The sequence below is a fragment of the Somniosus microcephalus genome, chromosome 29 (assembly GCF_052327205.1).
Source record: "Somniosus microcephalus isolate GS21.2 chromosome 29, FLI_Smic_1.0, whole genome shotgun sequence".
Taxonomy (NCBI): Eukaryota; Metazoa; Chordata; class Chondrichthyes; order Squaliformes; family Somniosidae; genus Somniosus; species Somniosus microcephalus.
Genome location: NC_141015.1, coordinates 3909316 through 3932360, shown reverse-complemented (window position 1 = coordinate 3932360; position 23045 = coordinate 3909316). Strand labels below are relative to the sequence as shown.

General features: G+C 42.1%; 7 non-coding genes across 7 annotated transcripts; all 7 read left to right on the top strand.

The window, feature by feature from the left end:
- Nucleotides 1-2777: 2777 nt before the first annotated feature.
- Nucleotides 2778-2849, top strand: trnag-ucc (transfer RNA glycine (anticodon UCC)). The gene has a single exon. It is a non-coding gene; the product is annotated as a tRNA-Gly (tRNA).
- Nucleotides 2850-6358: 3509 nt separating this feature from the next.
- On the top strand, nt 6359-6430 carry trnag-ucc (transfer RNA glycine (anticodon UCC)). Its single transcript has one exon. It is a non-coding gene; the product is annotated as a tRNA-Gly (tRNA).
- Nucleotides 6431-9304: 2874 nt separating this feature from the next.
- Nucleotides 9305-9377, top strand: trnag-ucc (transfer RNA glycine (anticodon UCC)). Its single transcript has one exon. It is a non-coding gene; the product is annotated as a tRNA-Gly (tRNA).
- A 2924-nt stretch (nt 9378-12301) lies between these two features.
- On the top strand, nt 12302-12374 carry trnag-ucc (transfer RNA glycine (anticodon UCC)). The gene has a single exon. It is a non-coding gene; the product is annotated as a tRNA-Gly (tRNA).
- Nucleotides 12375-15238: 2864 nt separating this feature from the next.
- Nucleotides 15239-15311, top strand: trnag-ucc (transfer RNA glycine (anticodon UCC)). The gene has a single exon. It is a non-coding gene; the product is annotated as a tRNA-Gly (tRNA).
- Nucleotides 15312-18172: 2861 nt separating this feature from the next.
- trnag-ucc (transfer RNA glycine (anticodon UCC)) lies at nt 18173-18244 on the top strand. Its single transcript has one exon. It is a non-coding gene; the product is annotated as a tRNA-Gly (tRNA).
- A 2899-nt stretch (nt 18245-21143) lies between these two features.
- trnag-ucc (transfer RNA glycine (anticodon UCC)) lies at nt 21144-21215 on the top strand. Its single transcript has one exon. It is a non-coding gene; the product is annotated as a tRNA-Gly (tRNA).
- Nucleotides 21216-23045: the final 1830 nt, after the last annotated feature.

Sequence of the window (23045 nt, the reverse complement as noted above, 5' to 3'; positions counted from 1 at the left end):
GGTGCAGCAAATGATTAAGAAGGCCAATGGAATGTTGGCTTTCATTGCTAGGGAGATAGAATATAAAAATAAGGAGGTATTGCTTCAGTTGTACAAGTTATTGGTGAGACCGCACCTGGAATATTGCATACAGTTTTGGTGTCCATACTTAAGAAAAGACATACTTGCTCTCGAGTCAGTACAAAGAAGGTTCACTCGGTTAATCCCAGGAATGAGGGGATGGACATATGAGGAGAGGTTGAGTAGATTGGGACTCTACTCATTTGAGTTCCGAAGAATGAGAGGCGATCTTATTGAAACATATAAGATTGTGAAGGGGTTGGATCAGGTGGATGCGGGGAGGATGTTCCCGATGATGGGCGAAACTAGAACTAGGGGGCATAGTCTTAGAATAAGGGGCTGCTCTTTCAAAACTGAGATGAGGAGGAACTACTTCACTCAGAGGGTGGTAGGTCCATGGAATATGCTGCCCCAAAATGCTGTAGAAGCTACATCATTACATAAATTTAAAACAGAAATAGACAGTTTCCTAGAAGTAAAGGGAATAAAGGGTTATGGGGAGCGGGCAGGAATTTGGACATGATTCTAGGTTCGGATCGGTCATGGCCCTGTGGGTAGCGGAGCGGGCCCAGGGGCCGTGTAGCCTGCTCCTGCTCCTATTTCATGTGTCTAATTCTGTTAGATTCAGGAGATGGTTCTGTGATAGTGGATTGGCGGTTAGGATCAGATCAGCCATGATCTTATTGAATGGTGGAGCAGGCTCGAGGGGCCGATTGGCCTACTCCTGCTCCTATTTCTTATGTTCTTATGTTCTTATGTAAAGGTGTTCCCTGTTGTTTAAACATGTTCCCTGTGGTGTAAAGGTGTTCCCTGTTGTACAAAGGTGTTCCCTGTTGTGTAAACATGTTCCCTGTTGTGTAAACATGTTCCCTGTTGTGTAAAGTTGTTCGCTGTTGTATAAAAGTGTTCCCTGTTGTACAAAGGTGTTCCCTGTTGTACAAAGGTGTTCCCTGTTGTGTAACCATGTTCCCTGTTGTGTAAAGATGTTCGCTGTTGTATAAAAGTGTTCCCTGTTGTACAAAGGTGTTCCCTGTTGTGTAAAGGTGTTCCCTGTTGTGTAGATGTGTTCCCTGTTGTGTAAAGGTGTTCCCTGTTGTGTTAAGGTATTCGCTGTTGAGTTAAGGTGTTCCCTGTTGTGTTAATGTGCTCCCTGTTGTGTAAAGGTGCTCCCTGTTGTGTTAAGGTGTTCCCTGTTGTATAAATGTGTTCCCTGTTGTGTTAAGGTGTTCCCTGTTGTGTAAAGGTGTTCCCTGTTGTGTAAAGGTGTTCCCTGTTGTATAAATGTGTTCCCTGTTGTGTAAAGGTGCTCCCTGTTGTGTAAAGGTGTTCCCTGTTGTATAAAGTTGTTCCCTGTTGTGTAAAGATGTTCCCTGTTGTGCAGATGTGTTCTCTATTGTGTAAATGTGTTCCCTTTTGTGTAATGATGTTCCCTGTTGTGTAAAGATTTTCCCTGTTGTGTAAATGCGTTCCCTGTTGTGCTCATGTGTTCCCTGTTGTACAATGGTGTTACCAGTTGTGTAAAGTTGTTCCCTGTTGTGTAAAGTTGTTCCCTGTATTGTTAGGTTGTTCCCTGTTGTGTAAAGTTGTTCCCTGTTGTGTAAATGCGTTCCCTGTTGTGTTCATGTGTTCCCTGTTGTACAAAGGTGTTACCAGTTGTGTAAAGTTGTTCCCTGTTGTGTAAATGCGTTCCCTGTTGCGTTCATGTGTTCCCTGTTGTGTAAAGGTGTTCCCTGTTCTGTAACGGTGTTCCCTGTTGTATAAAGATGTTCCCTTTTGTATAAAGATGTTCCCTGCTGTATAAAGATGTTCCCTGTTGTGTAAAGGTGTTCCCTGTTGTGTCAAGGTGTTCTCTGTTGTGTAAATGTGTTCCCTGTTGTGTAAAGCTGTTCTCTGTTATGTAAATGTATTCCCTGTCGTATAAAGATGTTCTCTGTTGTGTAAAGGTGTTCCCTGTTGTGTTAAGGTGTTCTCTGTTGTGTAAAGGTGTTCCCTGTTGTGTTAAGTTGTTCCCTGCTGTGTAAAGATGTTCCCTGTTGTATAAAGATGCTCCCTGTTGTATAAAGATGTTCCCTGTTGTGCAAAGGTGTTCCCTGTTGTTTAAGCATGTTCCCTGTTGTGTAAAGGTGTTCCCTGTTGTGTAAAGTTGTTCCCTGTTGCGTAAAGATGTTCCCTGTTGTATACATATGTTCCTTATTGTGTAAAGATGTTTCCTGTTGTGTAAAGATGTTCCCTGTTGTGTAAAGATGTTCCCTGTTGTGTAGATGTGTTCCCTGTTGTGTAAATGTGTTCCCTGTTGTATAATGATGTTCCCTGTTGTGCAACGGCCTGAATGAATAACATAGAAACATAGAAGAGAGGAGCAGGGATAGGGTACTGAATTTGGATGATCAGCCATGATCTCATTAAGTGGTGGAGCAGGCTCAAGGGGCCGAATGGCCTACTCCTGCTCCTATATTCTATGTTTCTCCCTTAAAATTGATCTTCAATTCATTTTTGTGCATTATTTTTTTAAGTCATAAAGGACTTTAAAATAATAAATGGGGTGAGGGCTCAGTTCAAGCAAGATAACTATTCACAGTGGCCATTGTTAATTGTAGGGAAAGTGCCTCAGCATCGTGCTTACGCTCTGATTAAAATGAATTCAAAATATCGTATTTGTCCCACTTAAGATCCGAAAGAAGTGGTTAGTCTGTAAATATTAAATAGAGTTTGTGTGAGCGATGGTGGTATAGTGGTGAGCATAGCTGCCTTCCAAGCAGTCGACCCGGGTTCGATTCCCGGCCATCGAAACCGGAATATTTTTAACCCCTCGCAGGTCAGAACTGATTTATGGGAGACCTTGCAACAGGATTTTATAACAAATAAAAATCTTAATTACATTTGACAGAATACTTTCATCAACTATTAAAATGGTTTCTCAGTCAGAAGCAATATTAAAAATGGTAGTTAAAAAAACTTTGATTGTCCATCCATAATACAGCTGCCTGTCAGTGCTGTGTTATTTCAGCCTCCAGACTGTATTGAAAGCGATAGCATTGCCCTCAAATAGCCCAGAATCCCGGACACAGCAACACACACCTGTTGGGAAGCTCACCCTGGCTACACAAGGACACTCAGTATCACACCACCCACAATGGAACAGACACACAATGACACACAGAAAACCAGCAAGGGGCTTTCAGGACACCCAAAGGGAGGGACAGAGAAAGACACTGAGGATACCAGAGAGAGACAAACAAACAGACTGAGTAACACGAGGGAGAGACAGAGACTGAGGGAAAGACAGAGACTGCGAGAGAGACAGAGGGAGAGATAGACAGACAGGGAAAGAGAGACTGAGAGGAAGGGAGGGACTGGTATGAAGATGTTTCCTGTTGTGTAAAGATGTGCCCTGTTGTGTAAAGATATTCTCTGTTGTTTAACGATCTTCTCTGTTGTGTAAAGACGTTCCCAGTTGTGCAAAGATGTTCTCTGTTGGGTAAATATGTTCTCTGTTGTGTAAAGATTTTCTCTGTTGTGTAAAGCTGTTCTGTTGTGTAAATATATTTTCTGTTGTGTAAAGGCGTTCCCTCGTGTGCAAATATGTTTCCAGTAGTGTAAAGATGTTCTCTGTTATGTAAACTTGATGTAAGTAAAATATAAAGTGTGATAAAAAAATAAGTGCGCTGCAACAGATCTTTCTCGTTGGTGTAAATCAAAATGTAAATAGCAGAAGATGGATTCGATCCATCGACTTCCGGGTTATGGGCCCATCACGCTTCCGGTGCGCCACTCTGCTGTGGGTAAAATCTATCTTCAGATGCCTGTCAGTGCTAAGTGTTAGTGAGACAAATTTCAGCCTATTGGAAGCGATAACACTGAGGAAACCATAGAGAGGCACAAAGGTGTTCCCTGTTGTGTAAATGTGTTCCCTAATGTGTAAAGGTGTTCCCTGTTGTGTAAATGTGTTCCCTGTTGTGGAAATGTGTTCATTATTGTGTAAAGATTCTCCCTGTCGTGTAAAGATTCTCCCTGTTGTGTAAATGCGTTCCCTGTTGTTTTAATGTGTTCCCTGTTGTGTAAACGTGTTCCCTGTTGTGTAGATGCGTTTCCTGTTGTGTAGATGCGTTCCCTGCTGTGTAAACGTGTTCCCTGTTGTGTAGATGCGTTTCCTGTTGTGTAGATGCGTTCCCTGCTGTGTAAAGGTGTTCCCTGTTGCGTAAAGATGTTCCCTGCTGTGTAAAGGTATTCCCTGTTGTGTAGATGCGTTTCCTGTTGTGTAAATGTGTTCCCTGCTTTGTAAAGGTGTTCCCTTTTGTGTAAAGGTGTCCCCTGTTGTGTAAAGATGTTCCCTGTTGTGTAAAGGTGCTCCCTGTTGTGTAAATGCGTTCCATGCTGTGTAAATGTGTTCCCTATTGTGTAAAGGTGTTCCCTGTTGTGTAAATGTGTTCCCTGCTGTGTGAAGGTGTTCCCTGTTGTGTAAATGCGTTCCCTTTTTTATAAATGTGTTCCCTGTTGTGTAAAGGTGTTCCCTGTTGTGTAAAGATGTTCCCTGTTGTGTAGATGTGTTCCCTGTTGTGTAAATGTGTTCCCTGTTGTGTAAAGATGTTCCCTGTTGTGTAAAGGTGTTCCCTGTTGTGTAAAGGTGTTCCCTGTTGTGTAAATGTGTTCCCTGTTGTATAAAGATGTTCCCTGTTGTGTAAATGTGTTCCCTGTTGTATAAAGATGTTCCCTGTTGTGTAAAGGTGTTCCCTGTTGTGTAAAGGTGTTCTGTGTCACTGTCCGTCTCCTCACTGTGACCTTGTGCCAGGGTTTCACTGTGGCCAAGAGCACCATCTGGTGGTGGAGAGGCGGTGCTGCAGGAATGTGTTGAAAGGGGAAAGTCGAGGCTGCTGCCTGTTTGCAGCAGTTGCAGCTTATGTTGGTGCGAATAAAATGATTTGAAAATTGTGTCGCAGGTTTTAGTGTTTATTGCAGGTAGGCAGTTGATGTAAGTAAAGTGTAATAAAAATAAGCGCGATGTGATCAGCAACAGATCTTTTTTGTTGGTGTAAATCAGAATGTAAATAGCAGAAGATGGCTTCGATCCATCGACTTCTGGGTTATAGGCCCAGCACGCTTCCGCTGCGCCACTCTGCTACTGGGTGCAAGTCATCTCCAGCTGCCTGTCAGTGCTAAGTGTTGGGAGACAAATTTCAGCCTCCAGACTGCATTGAAAGCGATGACACTGAGGAAACCAGAGAGAGACAGACAAACAAACTGAGTAACACGAGGAAGAGACTGAGGGAAAGTCGGAGACTGCGGGAGAGACAGAGGGAGAGAGAGACAGAGGCGACTTTGAGGAAGGGTGAGAATGGTATGATGGTGCTTCGTGTTGTGAAAAGTTGTCCCCTGTTGTGTAAACGTGTCCCCTGTTGTGTAAAGATGTTCCCTGTTATGTAAACATGTCCCCTGTTGTGTCGATGTGTTCCCTGTTGTGTAAATATGTTCCCTGTTGTGTAGATGTGTTCCCTGTTGTGTTAAGGTGTTCCCTGTTGTGTAGATGTGTTCTCTATTGTGTAAATGTCTTCCCTGTTGTGTAAAGGTGTTCCCTGTTGCGTAAAGGTGTTCCCTGTTGTATAAATATGTTCCTTGTTGTGTAAAGATGTTTCCTGTTGTATAAAGATGTTACCTATTTTGTAACTGTGTTCCCTGTTGCGAAAAATTGCTCCCTGTTGTGGAAATGTGTTCCCTGTTGTGTACATGTGTTCCCTGTTGTGTAAAGGTGTTCCCTGTTGTATAAATGCGTTCCCTGTTGTGTAAAGGTGTTCCCTGATGTGTAAATGTGTTCCCTGTTATGTAAAGATGTTCCCTGTTGTGTAGATGTGTTCCCTGTTGTGTAAATGTGTTCCCTGTTGTATAATGATGTTCCCTGTTGTGTAACGGCCTGAACGAATATCATAGAAACATAGAAGATAGGAGCAGGGACAGGGTACTGAATTTGGATGATCAGCCATGATCTCATTAAATGGTGGAGCAGGCTCGAGGGGCCGAATGGCCTACTCCTGCTGCCTATATTCTATGTTTCTCCCTTAAAATTGATCTTCAATTCATTTTTGTGGATTATTGTTTTAAGTCATAAAGGACTTTAAAATAATAAATGGGGTGAGGGCTCCGTCTAAGCAAGATAACTATTCACAGTGGCCATTGTTAATTGTAGGGAAAGTGCCTCAGCATCGTGCTTACGCTCTGATTAAAATGAATTCAAAATATCGTATTTGTCCCGCTGAAGATCCGAAAGAAGTGGTTAGTCTGTAAATATAAGATGCAGCTTATGTGAGCGATGGTGGTATAGTGGTGAGCATAGCTGCCTTCCAAGCAGTTGACCCGGGTTCGATTCCCGGCCATCGCAACCGAGATAATTTTAACCCCTTGCAGGTCAGAACTGATTTATGGGAGACCTTGCAACAGGATTTGATAACAAATAAAAATCTTAATTACAATTGACAGAATACTTTCATCAACTAATTAATGGGTTCTCAGTCAGAAGCAATATTAAAAATGGTAGTTAAAAAATCTTTAATCCTCCATGATTGTCCATCCATAATACAGCTGCCTGTCAGTGCTGTGAAATTTCAGCCTCCAGACTGTATTGAAAGCGATAGCATTGCCCTCAAATAGCCCAGTAATCCCGGACACAGCAACACACGTGTTGGGAAGCTCACCCTGGCTACACAAGGACACTCAGTATTACACCACCCACAATGGGACACACACACAATGACACACAGAAAACCAGCAAGGGGCTTTCAGGACACACAAAGGGAGGGATAGAGAAAGACACTGAGGATACCAGAGAGAGACAGACAAACAGACTGAGTAACACGAGCGAGAGACAGAGACTGAGGGAAAGACAGAGACTGCGAGAGAGACAGAGGGAGAGATAGACAGACAGGGAAAGAGAGGAAGGGAGGGACTGGTATGAAGATGTTTTCTGTTGTGTAAATGTGTTCCCTATTATGCAAAGGTGTGCCCTGTTGTGTAAAGATATTCTCTGTTGTTTAACGATCTTCTCTGTTGTGTAAAGACGTTCCCAGTTGTGCAAAGATCTTCTCTGTTGAGTAAATATGTTTTCTGTTGTGTAAAGATTTTCTCTGTTGTGTAAAGCTGTTCTGTTGTGTAAATATATTTTCTGTTGTGTAAAGGCGTTCCCTCGTGTGCAAATATGTTTCCAGTAGTGTAAAGATATTCTCTGTTATGTAAACTTGATGCAAGTAAAATATAAAGTGTGATAAAAAAAAATAAGTGCGCTGCAACAGATGTTTCTCGTTGGTGTAAATCAAAATGTAAATAGCAGAAGATGGCTTCGATCCATCGATCTCTGGGACCATCATGCTTCCGCTGCGTCACTTTGCTGTGGGTGATATTTACCTTCCGATGCCTGTCAGTGCTAAGTGTTAGCGAGACAAATTTCAGCCTCCAGATTGTATTGAAAGCGATAACACTGAGGAAACCATAGAGAGGCACAAAGGTGTTCCCTGTTGTGTAAATGTGTTCCCTATTGTGTAAAGGTCTTCCTTGTTGTGTAAATGTGTTCGCTGTTGTGTAAAGGTGTTCCCTGTTGTGGAAATGTGTTCCTTATTGTGTAAAGATTCTCCCTGTTGCGTAATGATTCTCCCTGTTGTGTAAATGTGTTCCCTGTAGTTTTAATGTGTTCCCTGTTGTGTAAATGTATTCCCTGCTGTGTAAAGGTGTTCCCTGTTGTGTAGATGCGTTCCCTGCTGTGTAAACGTGTTCCCTGTTGTGTAGATGCGTTTCCTGTTGTGTAAATGTGTTCCCTGCTGTGTAAAGGTGTTCCCTTTTGTGTAAAGGTGTTCCCTGTTGTGTAAAGATGTTCCCTGTTGTGTAAAGATGTTCCCTGCTGTGCAAAGGTGTTCCCTGTTGTGTAAATGTGTTCCCTGCTGTGTAAAGGTGTTCCCTGTTATGTAGATGCGTTCCCTGTTGTGTAAAAGTGTTCCCTGTTGTGTAAAGGTGTTCCCTGTTGTGTAAATGCATTCCATGCTGTGTAAATGTGTTCCCTATTGTGTAAAGGTGTTCCCTGTTGTGCAAATGTGTTCCCTGCTGTGTGAAGGTGTTCCCTGTTGTGTAAATGCGTTCCCTGTTTTTTAAATGTGTTCCCTGTTGTGTAAAGGTGTTCCCTGTTTTGTAAAGATGTTCCCCGTTGTGTAGATGTGTTCCCTGTTGTGTAAATGTGTTCCCTGTTGTACAAAGATGTTCCCTGTTGTGTAAAGTTGTTCCCTGTTGTGTAAAGATTCTCCCTGTTGTGTAAATGTTTTCCCTGTAGTTTTAATGTGTTCCCTGTTGTGTAAATGTATTCCCTGCTGTGTATAGGTGTTCCCTGTTGTGTAGATGCGTTCCCTGCTGTGTAAACGTGTTCCCTGTTGTGTAGATGCGTTTCCTGTTGTGTAAATGTGTTCCCTGCCGTGCAAAGGTGTTCCCTTTTGTGTAAAGATGTTCCCTGTTGTGTAGATGTGTTCCCTGTTGTGTAAATGTGTTCCCTGTTGTATAAAGATGTTCCCTGTTGTGTAAAGGTGTTCCCTGTTGTGTAAAGATTCTCCCTGTTGTGTAAATGTTTTCCCTGTAGTTTTAATGTGTTCCCTGTTGTGTAAATGTATTCCCTGCTGTGTATAGGTGTTCCCTGTTGTGTAAATGCGTTCCCTGTTGTGTAAAGGTGTTCCCTGTTGTATAAATGCGTTCCCTGTTGTGTAAAGGTGTTCCCTGATGTGTAAATGTGTTCCCTGTTATGTAAAGATGTTCCCTGTTGTGTAGATGTGTTCCCTGTTGTGTAAATGTGTTCCCTGTTGTATAATGATGTTCCCTGTTGTGTAACGGCCTGAATGAATATCATAGAAACATAGAAGAGAGGAGCAGGGACAGGGTACTGAATTTGGATGATCAGCCATGATCTCATTAAATGGTGGAGCAGGCTCGAGGGGCCGAATGGCCTACTCCTGCTGCCTATATTCTATGTTTCTCCCTTAAAATTGATCTTCAATTCATTTTTGTGGATTATTGTTTTAAGTCATAAAGGACTTTAAAATAATAAATGGGGTGAGGGCTCAGTCTAAGCAAGATAACTATTCACAGTGGCCATTGTTAATTGTAGGGAAAGTGCCTCAGCATCGCGCTTACGCTCTGATTAAAATGAATTCAAAATATCGTATTTGTCCCGCTGAAGATCCGAAAGAAGTGGTTAGTCTGTAAATATAACATGTGGCCTGTGTGAGCGATGGTGGTATAGTGGTGAGCATAGCTGCCTTCCAAAGCAGTTGACCCGGGTTCGAGTCCCGGCCATCGCAACCGAGATATTTTTAACCCCTTGCAGGTCAGAACTGATTTATGGGAGACCATGCAACAGGATTTTATAACAAATAAAAATCTTAATTACAATTGACAGAATACTTTCATCAACTAATAAATGGGTTCTCAGTCAGAAGCAATATTAAAAATGGTAGTTAAAAAATCTTTAATCCTCCATGATTGTCCATCCATAATACAGCTGCCTGTCAGTGCTGTGAAATTTCAGCCTCCAGACTGTATTGAAAGCGATAGCATTGCCCTCAAATAGCCCAGTAATCTCGGACACAGCAACACACGTGTTGGGAAGCTCACCCTGGCTACACAAGGACACTCAGTATTACACCACCCACAATGGGACACACACACAATGACACACAGAAAACCAGCAAGGGGCTTTCAGGACACACAAAGGGAGGGATAGAGAAAGACACTGAGGATACCAGAGAGAGACAGACAAACAGACTGAGTAACACGAGCGAGAGACAGAGACTGAGGGAAAGACAGAGGGAGAGATAGACAGACAGGGAAAGAGAGACTGAGAGGAAGGGAGGGACTGGTATGAAGATGTTTTCTGTTGTGTAAATGTGTTCCCTATTATGCAAAGGTGTGCCCTGTTGTGTAAAGATATTCTCTGTTGTTTAACGATCTTCTCTGTTGTGTAAAGACGTTCCCAGTTGTGCAAAGATCTTCTCTGTTGAGTAAATATGTTCTCTGTTGTGTAAAGATTTTCTCTGTTGTGTAAAGCTGTTCTATTGTGTAAATATATTTTCTGTTGTGTAAAGGCGTTCCCTCGTGTGCAAATATGTTTCCAGTAGTGTAAAGATATTCTCTGTTATGTAAACTTGATGCAAGTAAAATATAAAGTGTGATAAAAAAAAATAAGTGCGCTGCAACAGATGTTTCTCGTTGGTGTAGATCAAAATGTAAATAGCAGAAGATGGCTTCGATCCATCGATCTCTGGGACCATCATGCTTCCGCTGCGTCACTTTGCTGTGGGTGATATTTATCTTCCGATGCCTGTCAGTGCTAAGTGTTAGCGAGACAAATTTCAGCCTCCAGATTGTATTGAAAGCGATAACACTGAGGAAACCATAGAGAGGCACAAAGGTGTTCCCTGTTGTGTAAATGTGTTCCCTATTGTGTAAAGGTCTTCCTTGTTGTGTAAATGTGTTCGCTGTTGTGTAAAGGTGTTCCCTGTTGTGGAAATGTGTTCCTTATTGTGTAAAGATTCTCCCTGTTGCGTAATGATTCTCCCTGTTGTGTAAATGTGTTCCCTGTAGTTTTAATGTGTTCCCTGTTGTGTAAATGTATTCCCTGCTGTGTAAAGGTGTTCCCTGTTGTGTAGATGCGTTCCCTGCTGTGTAAACGTGTTCCCTGTTGTGTAGATGCGTTTCCTGTTGTGTAAATGTGTTCCCTGCTGTGTAAAGGTGTTCCCTTTTGTGTAAAGGTGTTCCCTGTTGTGTAAAGATGTTCCCTGTTGTGTAAAGATGTTCCCTGCTGTGCAAAGGTGTTCCCTGTTGTGTAAATGTGTTCCCTGCTGTGTAAAGGTGTTCCCTGTTATGTAGATGCGTTCCCTGCTGTGTAAACGTGTTCCCTGTTGTGTAGATGCGTTTCCTGTTGTGTAAAGATGTTCCCTGTTGTGTAAAGATGTTCCCTGTTGTGTAAAGGTGTTCCCTGTTGTGTAAATGCATTCCATGCTGTGTAAATGTGTTCCCTATTGTGTAAAGGTGTTCCCTGTTGTGCAAATGTGTTCCCTGCTGTGTGAAGGTGTTCCCTGTTGTGTAAATGCGTTCCCTGTTTTTTAAATGTGTTCCCTGTTGTGTAAAGGTGTTCCCTGTTTTGTAAAGATGTTCCCCGTTGTGTAGATGTGTTCCCTGTTGTGTAAATGTGTTCCCTGTTGTACAAAGATGTTCCCTGTTGTGTAAAGGTGTTCCCTGTTGTGTAAAGATTCTCCCTGTTGTGTAAATGTTTTCCCTGTAGTTTTAATGTGTTCCCTGTTGTGTAAATGTATTCCCTGCTGTGTATAGGTGTTCCCTGTTGTGTAGATGCGTTCCCTGCTGTGTAAACGTGTTCCCTGTTGTGTAGATGCGTTTCCTGTTGTGTAAATGTGTTCCCTGCCGTGCAAAGGTGTTCCCTTTTGTGTAAAGATGTTCCCTGTTGTGTAGATGTGTTCCCTGTTGTGTAAATGTGTTCCCTGTTGTATAAAGATGTTCCCTGTTGTGTAAAGGTGTTCCCTGTTGTGTAAAGATTCTCCCTGTTGTGTAAATGTTTTCCCTGTAGTTTTAATGTGTTCCCTGTTGTGTAAATGTATTCCCTGCTGTGTATAGGTGTTCCCTGTTGTGTAAATGCGTTCCCTGTTGTGTAAAGGTGTTCCCTGTTGTATAAATGCGTTCCCTGTTGTGTAAAGGTGTTCCCTGATGTGTAAATGTGTTCCCTGTTATGTAAAGATGTTCCCTGTTGTGTAGATGTGTTCCCTGTTGTGTAAATGTGTTCCCTGTTGTATAATGATGTTCCCTGTTGTGTAACGGCCTGAATGAATATCATAGAAACATAGAAGAGAGGAGCAGGGACAGGGTACTGAATTTGGATGATCAGCCATGATCTCATTAAATGGTGGAGCAGGCTCGAGGGGCCGAATGGCCTACTCCTGCTGCCTATATTCTATGTTTCTCCCTTAAAATTGATCTTCAATTCATTTTTGTGGATTATTGTTTTAAGTCATAAAGGACTTTAAAATAATAAATGGGGTGAGGGCTCAGTCTAAGCAAGATAACTATTCACAGTGGCCATTGTTAATTGTAGGGAAAGTGCCTCAGCATCGCGCTTACGCTCTGATTAAAATGAATTCAAAATATCGTATTTGTCCCGCTGAAGATCCGAAAGAAGTGGTTAGTCTGTAAATATAACATGTGGCCTGTGTGAGCGATGGTGGTATAGTGGTGAGCATAGCTGCCTTCCAAAGCAGTTGACCCGGGTTCGAGTCCCGGCCATCGCAACCGAGATATTTTTAACCCCTTGCAGGTCAGAACTGATTTATGGGAGACCATGCAACAGGATTTTATAACAAATAAAAATCTTAATTACAATTGACAGAATACTTTCATCAACTAATAAATGGGTTCTCAGTCAGAAGCAATATTAAAAATGGTAGTTAAAAAATCTTTAATCCTCCATGATTGTCCATCCATAATACAGCTGCCTGTCAGTGCTGTGAAATTTCAGCCTCCAGACTGTATTGAAAGCGATAGCATTGCCCTCAAATAGCCCAGTAATCTCGGACACAGCAACACACGTGTTGGGAAGCTCACCCTGGCTACACAAGGACACTCAGTATTACACCACCCACAATGGGACACACACACAATGACACACAGAAAACCAGCAAGGGGCTTTCAGGACACACAAAGGGAGGGATAGAGAAAGACACTGAGGATACCAGAGAGAGACAGACAAACAGACTGAGTAACACGAGCGAGAGACAGAGACTGAGGGAAAGACAGAGGGAGAGATAGACAGACAGGGAAAGAGAGACTGAGAGGAAGGGAGGGACTGGTATGAAGATGTTTTCTGTTGTGTAAATGTGTTCCCTATTATGCAAAGGTGTGCCCTGTTGTGTAAAGATATTCTCTGTTGTTTAACGATCTTCTCTGTTGTGTAAAGACGTTCCCAGTTGTGCAAAGATCTTCTCTGTTGAGTAAATATGTTCTCTGTTGTGTAAAGATTTTCTCTGTTGTGTAAAGCTGTTCTATTGTGTAAATATATTTTCTGTTGTGTAAAGGCGTTCCCTCGTGTGCAAATATGTTTCCAGTAGTGTAAAGATATTCTCTGTTATGTAAACTTGATGCAAGTAAAATATAAAGTGTGATAAAAAAAAATAAGTGCGCTGCAACAGATGTTTCTCGTTGGTGTAAATCAAAATGTAAATAGCAGAAGATGGCTTCGATCCATCGATCTCTGGGACCATCATGCTTCCGCTGCGTCACTTTGCTGTGGGTGATATTTACCTTCCGATGCCTGTCAGTGCTAAGTGTTAGCGAGACAAATTTCAGCCTCCAGATTGTATTGAAAGCGATAACACTGAGGAAACCATAGAGAGGCACAAAGGTGTTCCCTGTTGTGTAAATGTGTTCCCTATTGTGTAAAGGTCTTCCTTGTTGTGTAAATGTGTTCGCTGTTGTGTAAAGGTGTTCCCTGTTGTGGAAATGTGTTCCTTATTGTGTAAAGATTCTCCCTGTTGCGTAATGATTCTCCCTGTTGTGTAAATGTGTTCCCTGTAGTTTTAATGTGTTCCCTGTTGTGTAAATGTATTCCCTGCTGTGTAAAGGTGTTCCCTGTTGTGTAGATGCGTTCCCTGCTGTGTAAACGTGTTCCCTGTTGTGTAGATGCGTTTCCTGTTGTGTAAATGTGTTCCCTGCTGTGTAAAGGTGTTCCCTTTTGTGTAAAGGTGTTCCCTGTTGTGTAAAGATGTTCCCTGTTGTGTAAAGATGTTCCCTGCTGTGCAAAGGTGTTCCCTGTTGTGTAAATGTGTTCCCTGCTGTGTAAAGGTGTTCCCTGTTATGTAGATGCGTTCCCTGTTGTGTAAAAGTGTTCCCTGTTGTGTAAAGGTGTTCCCTGTTGTGTAAATGCATTCCATGCTGTGTAAATGTGTTCCCTATTGTGTAAAGGTATTCCCTGTTGTGCAAATGTGTTCCCTGCTGTGTGAAGGTGTTCCCTGTTGTGTAAATGCGTTCCCTGTTTTTTAAATGTGTTCCCTGTTGTGTAAAGGTGTTCCCTGTTTTGTAAAGATGTTCCCCGTTGTGTAGATGTGTTCCCTGTTGTGTAAATGTGTTCCCTGTTGTACAAAGATGTTCCCTGTTGTGTAAAGGTGTTCCCTGTTGTGTAAAGATTCTCCCTGTTGTGTAAATGTTTTCCCTGTAGTTTTAATGTGTTCCCTGTTGTGTAAATGTATTCCCTGCTGTGTATAGGTGTTCCCTGTTGTGTAGATGCGTTCCCTGCTGTGTAAACGTGTTCCCTGTTGTGTAGATGCGTTTCCTGTTGTGTAAATGTGTTCCCTGCCGTGCAAAGGTGTTCCCTTTTGTGTAAAGATGTTCCCTGTTGTGTAGATGTGTTCCCTGTTGTGTAAATGTGTTCCCTGTTGTATAAAGATGTTCCCTGTTGTGTAAAGGTGTTCCCTGTTGTGTAAAGATTCTCCCTGTTGTGTAAATGTTTTCCCTGTAGTTTTAATGTGTTCCCTGTTGTGTAAATGTATTCCCTGCTGTGTATAGGTGTTCCCTGTTGTGTAAATGCGTTCCCTGTTGTGTAAAGGTGTTCCCTGTTGTATAAATGCGTTCCCTGTTGTGTAAAGGTGTTCCCTGATGTGTAAATGTGTTCCCTGTTATGTAAAGATGTTCCCTGTTGTGTAGATGTGTTCCCTGTTGTGTAAATGTGTTCCCTGTTGTATAATGATGTTCCCTGTTGTGTAACGGCCTGAATGAATATCATAGAAACATAGAAGAGAGGAGCAGGGACAGGGTACTGAATTTGGATGATCAGCCATGATCTCATTAAATGGTGGAGCAGGCTCGAGGGGCCGAATGGCCTACTCCTGCTGCCTATATTCTATGTTTCTCCCTTAAAATTGATCTTCAATTCATTTTTGTGGATTATTGTTTTAAGTCATAAAGGACTTTAAAATAATAAATGGGGTGAGGGCTCAGTCTAAGCAAGATAACTATTCACAGTGGCCATTGTTAATTGTAGGGAAAGTGCCTCAGCATCGCGCTTACGCTCTGATTAAAATGAATTCAAAATATCGTATTTGTCCCGCTGAAGATCCGAAAGAAGTGGTTAGTCTGTAAATATAACATGTGGCATGTGTGAGCGATGGTGGTATAGTGGTGAGCATAGCTGCCTTCCAAAGCAGTTGACCCGGGTTCGAGTCCCGGCCATCGCAACCGAGATATTTTTAACCCCTTGCAGGTCAGAACTGATTTATGGGAGACCATGCAACAGGATTTTATAACAAATAAAAATCTTAATTACAATTGACAGAATACTTTCATCAACTAATAAATGGGTTCTCAGTCAGAAGCAATATTAAAAATGGTAGTTAAAAAATCTTTAATCCTCCATGATTGTCCATCCATAATACAGCTGCCTGTCAGTGCTGTGAAATTTCAGCCTCCAGACTGTATTGAAAGCGATAGCATTGCCCTCAAATAGCCCAGTAATCTCGGACACAGCAACACACGTGTTGGGAAGCTCACCCTGGCTACACAAGGACACTCAGTATTACACCACCCACAATGGGACACACACACAATGACACACAGAAAACCAGCAAGGGGCTTTCAGGACACACAAAGGGAGGGATAGAGAAAGACACTGAGGATACCAGAGAGAGACAGACAAACAGACTGAGTAACACGAGCGAGAGACAGAGACTGAGGGAAAGACAGAGGGAGAGATAGACAGACAGGGAAAGAGAGACTGAGAGGAAGGGAGGGACTGGTATGAAGATGTTTTCTGTTGTGTAAATGTGTTCCCTATTATGCAAAGGTGTGCCCTGTTGTGTAAAGATATTCTCTGTTGTTTAACGATCTTCTCTGTTGTGTAAAGACGTTCCCAGTTGTGCAAAGATCTTCTCTGTTGAGTAAATATGTTTTCTGTTGTGTAAAGATTTTCTCTGTTGTGTAAAGCTGTTCTGTTGTGTAAATATATTTTCTGTTGTGTAAAGGCGTTCCCTCGTGTGCAAATATGTTTCCAGTAGTGTAAAGATATTCTCTGTTATGTAAACTTGATGCAAGTAAAATATAAAGTGTGATAAAAAATAAGTGCGCTGCAACAGATGTTTCTCGTTGGTGTAAATCAAAATGTAAATAGCAGAAGATGGCTTCGATCCATCGATCTCTGGGACCATCATGCTTCCGCTGCGTCACTTTGCTGTGGGTGATATTTATCTTCCGATGCCTGTCAGTGCTAAGTGTTAGCGAGACAAATTTCAGCCTCCAGATTGTATTGAAAGCGATAACACTGAGGAAACCATAGAGAGGCACAAAGGTGTTCCCTGTTGTGTAAATGTGTTCCCTATTGTGTAAAGGTCTTCCTTGTTGTGTAAATGTGTTCGCTGTTGTGTAAAGGTGTTCCCTGTTGTGGAAATGTGTTCCTTATTGTGTAAAGATTCTCCCTGTTGCGTAATGATTCTCCCTGTTGTGTAAATGTGTTCCCTGTAGTTTTAATGTGTTCCCTGTTGTGTAAATGTATTCCCTGCTGTGTAAAGGTGTTCCCTGTTGTGTAGATGCGTTCCCTGCTGTGTAAACGTGTTCCCTGTTGTGTAGATGCGTTTCCTGTTGTGTAAATGTGTTCCCTGCTGTGTAAAGGTGTTCCCTTTTGTGTAAAGGTGTTCCCTGTTGTGTAAAGATGTTCCCTGTTGTGTAAAGATGTTCCCTGCTGTGCAAAGGTGTTCCCTGTTGTGTAAATGTGTTCCCTGCTGTGTAAAGGTGTTCCCTGTTATGTAGATGCGTTCCCTGTTGTGTAAAAGTGTTCCCTGTTGTGTAAAGGTGTTCCCTGTTGTGTAAATGCATTCCATGCTGTGTAAATGTGTTCCCTATTGTGTAAAGGTGTTCCCTGTTGTGCAAATGTGTTCCCTGCTGTGTGAAGGTGTTCCCTGTTGTGTAAATGCGTTCCCTGTTTTTTAAATGTGTTCCCTGTTGTGTAAAGGTGTTCCCTGTTTTGTAAAGATGTTCCCCGTTGTGTAGATGTGTTCCCTGTTGTGTAAATGTGTTCCCTGTTGTACAAAGATGTTCCCTGTTGTGTAAAGGTGTTCCCTGTTGTGTAAAGATTCTCCCTGTTGTGTAAATGTTTTCCCTGTAGTTTTAATGTGTTCCCTGTTGTGTAAATGTATTCCCTGCTGTGTATAGGTGTTCCCTGTTGTGTAGATGCGTTCCCTGCTGTGTAAACGTGTTCCCTGTTGTGTAGATGCGTTTCCTGTTGTGTAAATGTGTTCCCTGCCGTGCAAAGGTGTTCCCTTTTGTGTAAAGATGTTCCCTGTTGTGTAGATGTGTTCCCTGTTGTGTAAATGTGTTCCCTGTTGTATAAAGATGTTCCCTGTTGTGTAAAGGTGTTCCCTGTTGTGTAAAGATTCTCCCTGTTGTGTAAATGTTTTCCCTGTAGTTTTAATGTGTTCCCTGTTGTGTAAATGTATTCCCTGCTGTGTATAGGTGTTCCCTGTTGTGTAAATGCGTTCCCTGTTGTGTAAAGGTGTTCCCTGTTGTATAAATGCGTTCCCTGTTGTGTAAAGGTGTTCCCTGATGTGTAAATGTGTTCCCTGTTATGTAAAGATGTTCCCTGTTGTGTAGATGTGTTCCCTGTTGTGTAAATGTGTTCCCTGTTGTATAATGATGTTCCCTGTTGTGTAACGGCCTGAATGAATATCATAGAAACATAGAAGATAGGAGCAGGGACAGGGTACTGAATTTGGATGATCAGCCATGATCTCATTAAATGGTGGAGCAGGCTCGAGGGGCCGAATGGCCTACTCCTGCTGCCTATATTCTATGTTTCTCCCTTAAAATTGATCTTCAATTCATTTTTGTGGATTATTGTTTTAAGTCATAAAGGACTTTAAAATAATAAATGGGGTGAGGGCTCCGTCTAAGCAAGATAACTATTCACAGTGGCCATTGTTAATTGTAGGGAAAGTGCCTCAGCATCGTGCTTACGCTCTGATTAAAATGAATTCAAAATATCGTATTTGTCCCGCTGAAGATCCGAAAGAAGTGGTTAGTCTGTAAATATAAGCTATGGCTTGCGTGAGCGATGGTGGTATAGTGGTGAGCATAGCTGCCTTCCAAGCAGTTGACCCGGGTTCGATTCCCGGCCATCGCAACCGAGATATTTTTAACCCCTTGCAGGTCAGAACTGATTTATGGGAGACCATGCAACAGGATTTTATAACAAATAAAAATCTTAATTACAATTGACAGAATACTTTCATCAACTAATAAATGGGTTCTCAGTCAGAAGCAATATTAAAAATGGTAGTTAAAAAATCTTTAATCCTCCATGATTGTCCATCCATAATACAGCTGCCTGTCAGTGCTGTGAAATTTCAGCCTCCAGACTGTATTGAAAGCGATAGCATTGCCCTCAAATAGCCCAGAATCCCTGACACAGCAACACGCGTGTTGGGAAGCTCACCCTGGCTACACAAGGACACTCAGTATTACACCACCCACAATGGGACACACACACAATGACACACAGAAAACCAGCAAGGGCCTTTCAGGACACACAAAGGGAGGGATAGAGAAAGACACTGAGGATACCAGAGAGAGACAGACAAACAGACTGAGTAACACGAGCGAGAGACAGAGACTCAGGGAAAGACAGAGGGAGAGATAGACAGACAGGGAAAGAGAGACTGAGAGGAAGGGAGGGACTGGTATGAAGATGTTTTCTGTTGTGTAAATGTGTTCCCTATTATGCAAAGGTGTGCCCTGTTGTGTAAAGATATTCTCTGTTGTTTAACGATCTTCTCTGTTGTGTAAAGACGTTCCCAGTTGTGCAAAGATCTTCTCTGTTGAGTAAATATGTTTTCTGTTGTGTAAAGATTTTCTCTGTTGTGTAAAGCTGTTCTGTTGTGTAAATATATTTTCTGTTGTGTAAAGGCGTTCCCTCGTGTGCAAATATGTTTCCAGTAGTGTAAAGATATTCTCTGTTATGTAAACTTGATGCAAGTAAAATATAAAGTGTGATAAAAAAATAAGTGCGCTGCAACAGATGTTTCTCGTTGGTGTAAATCAAAATGTAAATAGCAGAAGATGGCTTCGATCCATCGATCTCTGGGACCATCATGCTTCCGCTGCGTCACTTTGCTGTGGGTGATATTTATCTTCCGATGCCTGTCAGTGCTAAGTGTTAGCGAGACAAATTTCAGCCTCCAGATTGTATTGAAAGCGATAACACTGAGGAAACCATAGAGAGGCACAAAGGTGTTCCCTGTTGTGTAGATGTGTTCCCTATTGTGTAAAGGTGTTCCCTGTTGTGAAAATGTGTTCGATGTTTTGTAAAGGTGTTCCCGGTTGTGGAAATGTGTTCCTTATTGTGTAAAGATTCTCCCTGTTGCGTAATGATTCTTCCTGTTGTGTAAATGCGTTCCCTGTAGTTTTAATGTGTTCCCTGTTGTGTAGATGCGTTCCCTGCTGTGTAAACGTGTTCCCTGTTGTGTAGATGCGTTTCCTGTTGTGTAAATGTGTTCCCTGCTGTGTAAAGGTGTTCCCTTTTGTGTAAAGGTGTTCCCTGTTGTGTAAATATGTTCCCTGTTGTGTAAAGATGTTCCCTGCTGTGCAAAGGTGTTCCCTGTTGTGTAAATGTGTTCCCTGCTGTGTAAAGGTGTTCCCTGTTATGTAGATGCATTCCCTGTTGTGTAAAAGTGTTCCCTGTTGTGTAAAGGTGTTCCCTGTTGTGTAAATGCTTTCCATTCTGTGTAAATGTGTTCCCTATTGTGTAAAGGTGTTCCCTGTTGTGTAAATGTGTTCCCTGCTGTGTGAAGGTGTTCCCTGTTGTGTAAATGCGTTCCCTGTTTTTAAATGTTTTCCCTGTTGTGTAAAGCTGTTCCCTGTTGTGTAAAGATGTTCCCTGTTGTGTAGATGTGTTCCCTGTTGTGTAAATGTGTTCCCTGTTGTATAAAGATGTTCCCTGTTGTGTAAAGGTGTTCCCTGTTGTGTAAAGATTCTCCCTGTTGTGTAAATGTTTTCCCTGTAGTTTTAATGTGTTCCCTGTTGTGTAAATGTATTCCCTGCTGTGTATAGGTGTTCCCTGTTGTGTAGATGCGTTCCCTGCTGTGTAAACGTGTTCCCTGTTGTGTAGATGCGTTTCCTGTTGTGTAAATGTGTTCCCTGCTGTGTAAAGGTGTTCCCTTTTGTGTAAAGGTGTTCCCTGTTGTGTAAAGATGTTCCCTGCTGTGAAAAGATGTTCCCTGCTGTGTAAAGGTGTTCCCTGTTGTGTAAATGTGTTCCCTGCTGTGTAAAGGTGTTCCCTGTTATGTAGATGCGTTCCCTGTTGTGTAAAAGTGTTCCCTGCTGTGTAAAGGTGTTCCCTGTTGTGTAAATGCATTCCATGCTGTGTAAATGTGTTCCCTATTGTGTAAAGGTGTTCCCTGTTGTGTAAATGTGTTCCCTGCTGTGTGAAGGTGTTCCCTGTTGTGTAAATGCGTTCCCTGTTGTGTAAAGGTGTTCCCTGTTGTATAAATGCGTTCCCTGTTGTGTAAAGGTGTTCCCTGATGTGTAAATGTGTTCCCTGTTATGTAAAGATGTTCCCTGTTGTGTAGATGTGTTCCCTGTTGTGTAAATGTGTTCCCTGTTGTATAATGATGTTCCCTGTTGTGTAACGGCCTGAATGAATATCATAGAAACATAGAAGATAGGAGCAGGGACAGGGTACTGAATTTGGATGATCAGCCATGATCTCATTAAATGGTGGAGCAGGCTCGAGGGGCCGAATGGCCTATTCCTGCTCCTATATTCTATGTTTCTCCCTTAAAATTGATCTTCAATTCATTTTTGTGGATTATTGTTTTAAGTCATAAAGGACTTTAAAATAATAAATGGGGTGAGGGCTCAGTCTAAGCAAGATAACTATTCACAGTGGCCATTGTTAATTGTAGGGAAAGTGCCTCAGCATCGTGCTTACGCTCTGATTAAAATGAATTCAAAATATCGTATTTGTCCCGCTGAAGATCCGAAAGAAGTGGTTAGTCTGTAAATATAAGATGTGCCTTGTGTGAGCGATGGTGGTATAGTGGTGAGCATAGCTGCCTTCCAAGCAGTTGACCCGGGTTCGATTCCCGGCCATCGCAACCGAGATATTTTTAACCCCTTGCAGGTCAGAACTGATTTATGGGAGACCTTGCAACAGGATTTTATAACAAATAAAAATCTTAATTACAATTGACAGAATACTTTCATCAACTAATAAATGGGTTCTCAGTCAGAAGCAGTATTAAAAATGGTAGTTAAAAAATCTTTAATCCTCCATGATTGTCCATCCACAATACAGCTGTTTGTCAGTGCTGTGAAATTTCAGCCTCCAGACGGTATTGAAAGCGATAGCATTGCCCTCAAATAGCCCAGAATCCCGGACACAGCAACACACGTGCTGGCTACACAAGGACACTCAGTATGACACACACACAATGACACACAGAAAACCAGCAAGGGGCTTTCAGGACACACAAAGGGAGGGATCGAGAAAGACACTGAGGATACCAGAGAGAGAGACAGACAAACAGACTGCGTAACACGAGCGAGAGACTGAGGGAAAGAGAGAGACAGAGGGAGAGCTAGAGAGACAGGGAAAGAGAGACTGAGAGGAAGGGAGGGACTGGTATGAAGATGTTTTCTGTTGTGTAAATGTGTTCCCTATTATGCAAAGGTGTGCCCTGTTGTGTAAAGATATTCTCTGTTGTTTAACGATCTTCTCTGTTGTGTAAAGACGTTCCCAGTTGTGCAAAGATCTTCTCTGTTGAGTAAATATGTTCTCTGTTGTGTAAAGGTTTTCTCTGTTGTGTAAAGCTGTTCTGTTGTGTAAATATATTTTCTGTTGTGTAAAGGCGTTCCCTCGTGTGCAAATATGTTTCCAGTAGTGTAAAGATGTTCTCTGTTATGTAAACTTGATGTAAGTAAAATATAAAGTGTGATAAAAAATAAGTGCGCTGCAACAGATGTTTCTCGTTGGTGTAAATCAAAATGTAAATAGCAGAAGATGGCTTCGATCCATCGATCTCTGGGACCATCATGCTTCCGCTGCGTCACTTTGCTGTGGGTGATATTTATCTTCCGATGCCTGTCAGTGCTAAGTGTTAGCGAGACAAATTTCAGCCTCCAGATTGTATTGAAAGCGATAACACTGAGGAAACCATAGAGAGGCACAAGGTGTTCCCTGTTGTGTAGATGTGTTCCCTATTGTGTAAAGGTGTTCCCTGTTGTGTAAATGTGTTCGATGTTTTGTAAAGGTGTTCCCTGTTGTGGAAATGTGTTCCTTATTGTGTGAACATTCTCCCTGTTGCGTAATGATTCTTCCTGTTGTGTAAATGCGTTCCCTGTAGTTTTAATGTGTTCCCTGTTGTGTAAATGTATTCCCTGCTGTGTAAAGGTGTTCCCTGTTGTGTAGATGCGTTCCCTGCTGTGTAAACGTGTTCCCTGTTGTGTAGATGCGTTTCCTGTTGTGTAAATGTGTTCCCTGTTGTGTAAAGGTGTTCCCTGTTGTGTAAAGATGTTCCCTGTTGTGTAAAGATGTTCCCTGCTGTGCAAAGGTGTTCCCTGTTGTGTAAATGTGTTCCCTGCTGTGTAAAGGTGTTCCCTGTTATGTAGATGCGTTCCCTGTTGTGTAAAAGTGTTCCCTGTTGTGTAAAGGTGTTCCCTGTTGTGTAAATGCATTCCATGCTGTGTAAATGTGTTCCCTATTGTGTAAAGGTGTTCCCTGTTGTGTAAATGTGTTCCCTGCTGTGTGAAGGTGTTCCCTGTTGTGTAAATGCGTTCCCTGTTTTGTAATTTTTTCCCTGTTGTGTAAAGATGTTCCCTGTTGTGTAGATGTGTTCCCTGTTGTGTAAATGTGTTCCCTGTTGTATAAAGATGTTCCCTGTTGTGTAAAGGTGTTCCCTGTTGTGTAAAGATTCTCCCTGTTGTGT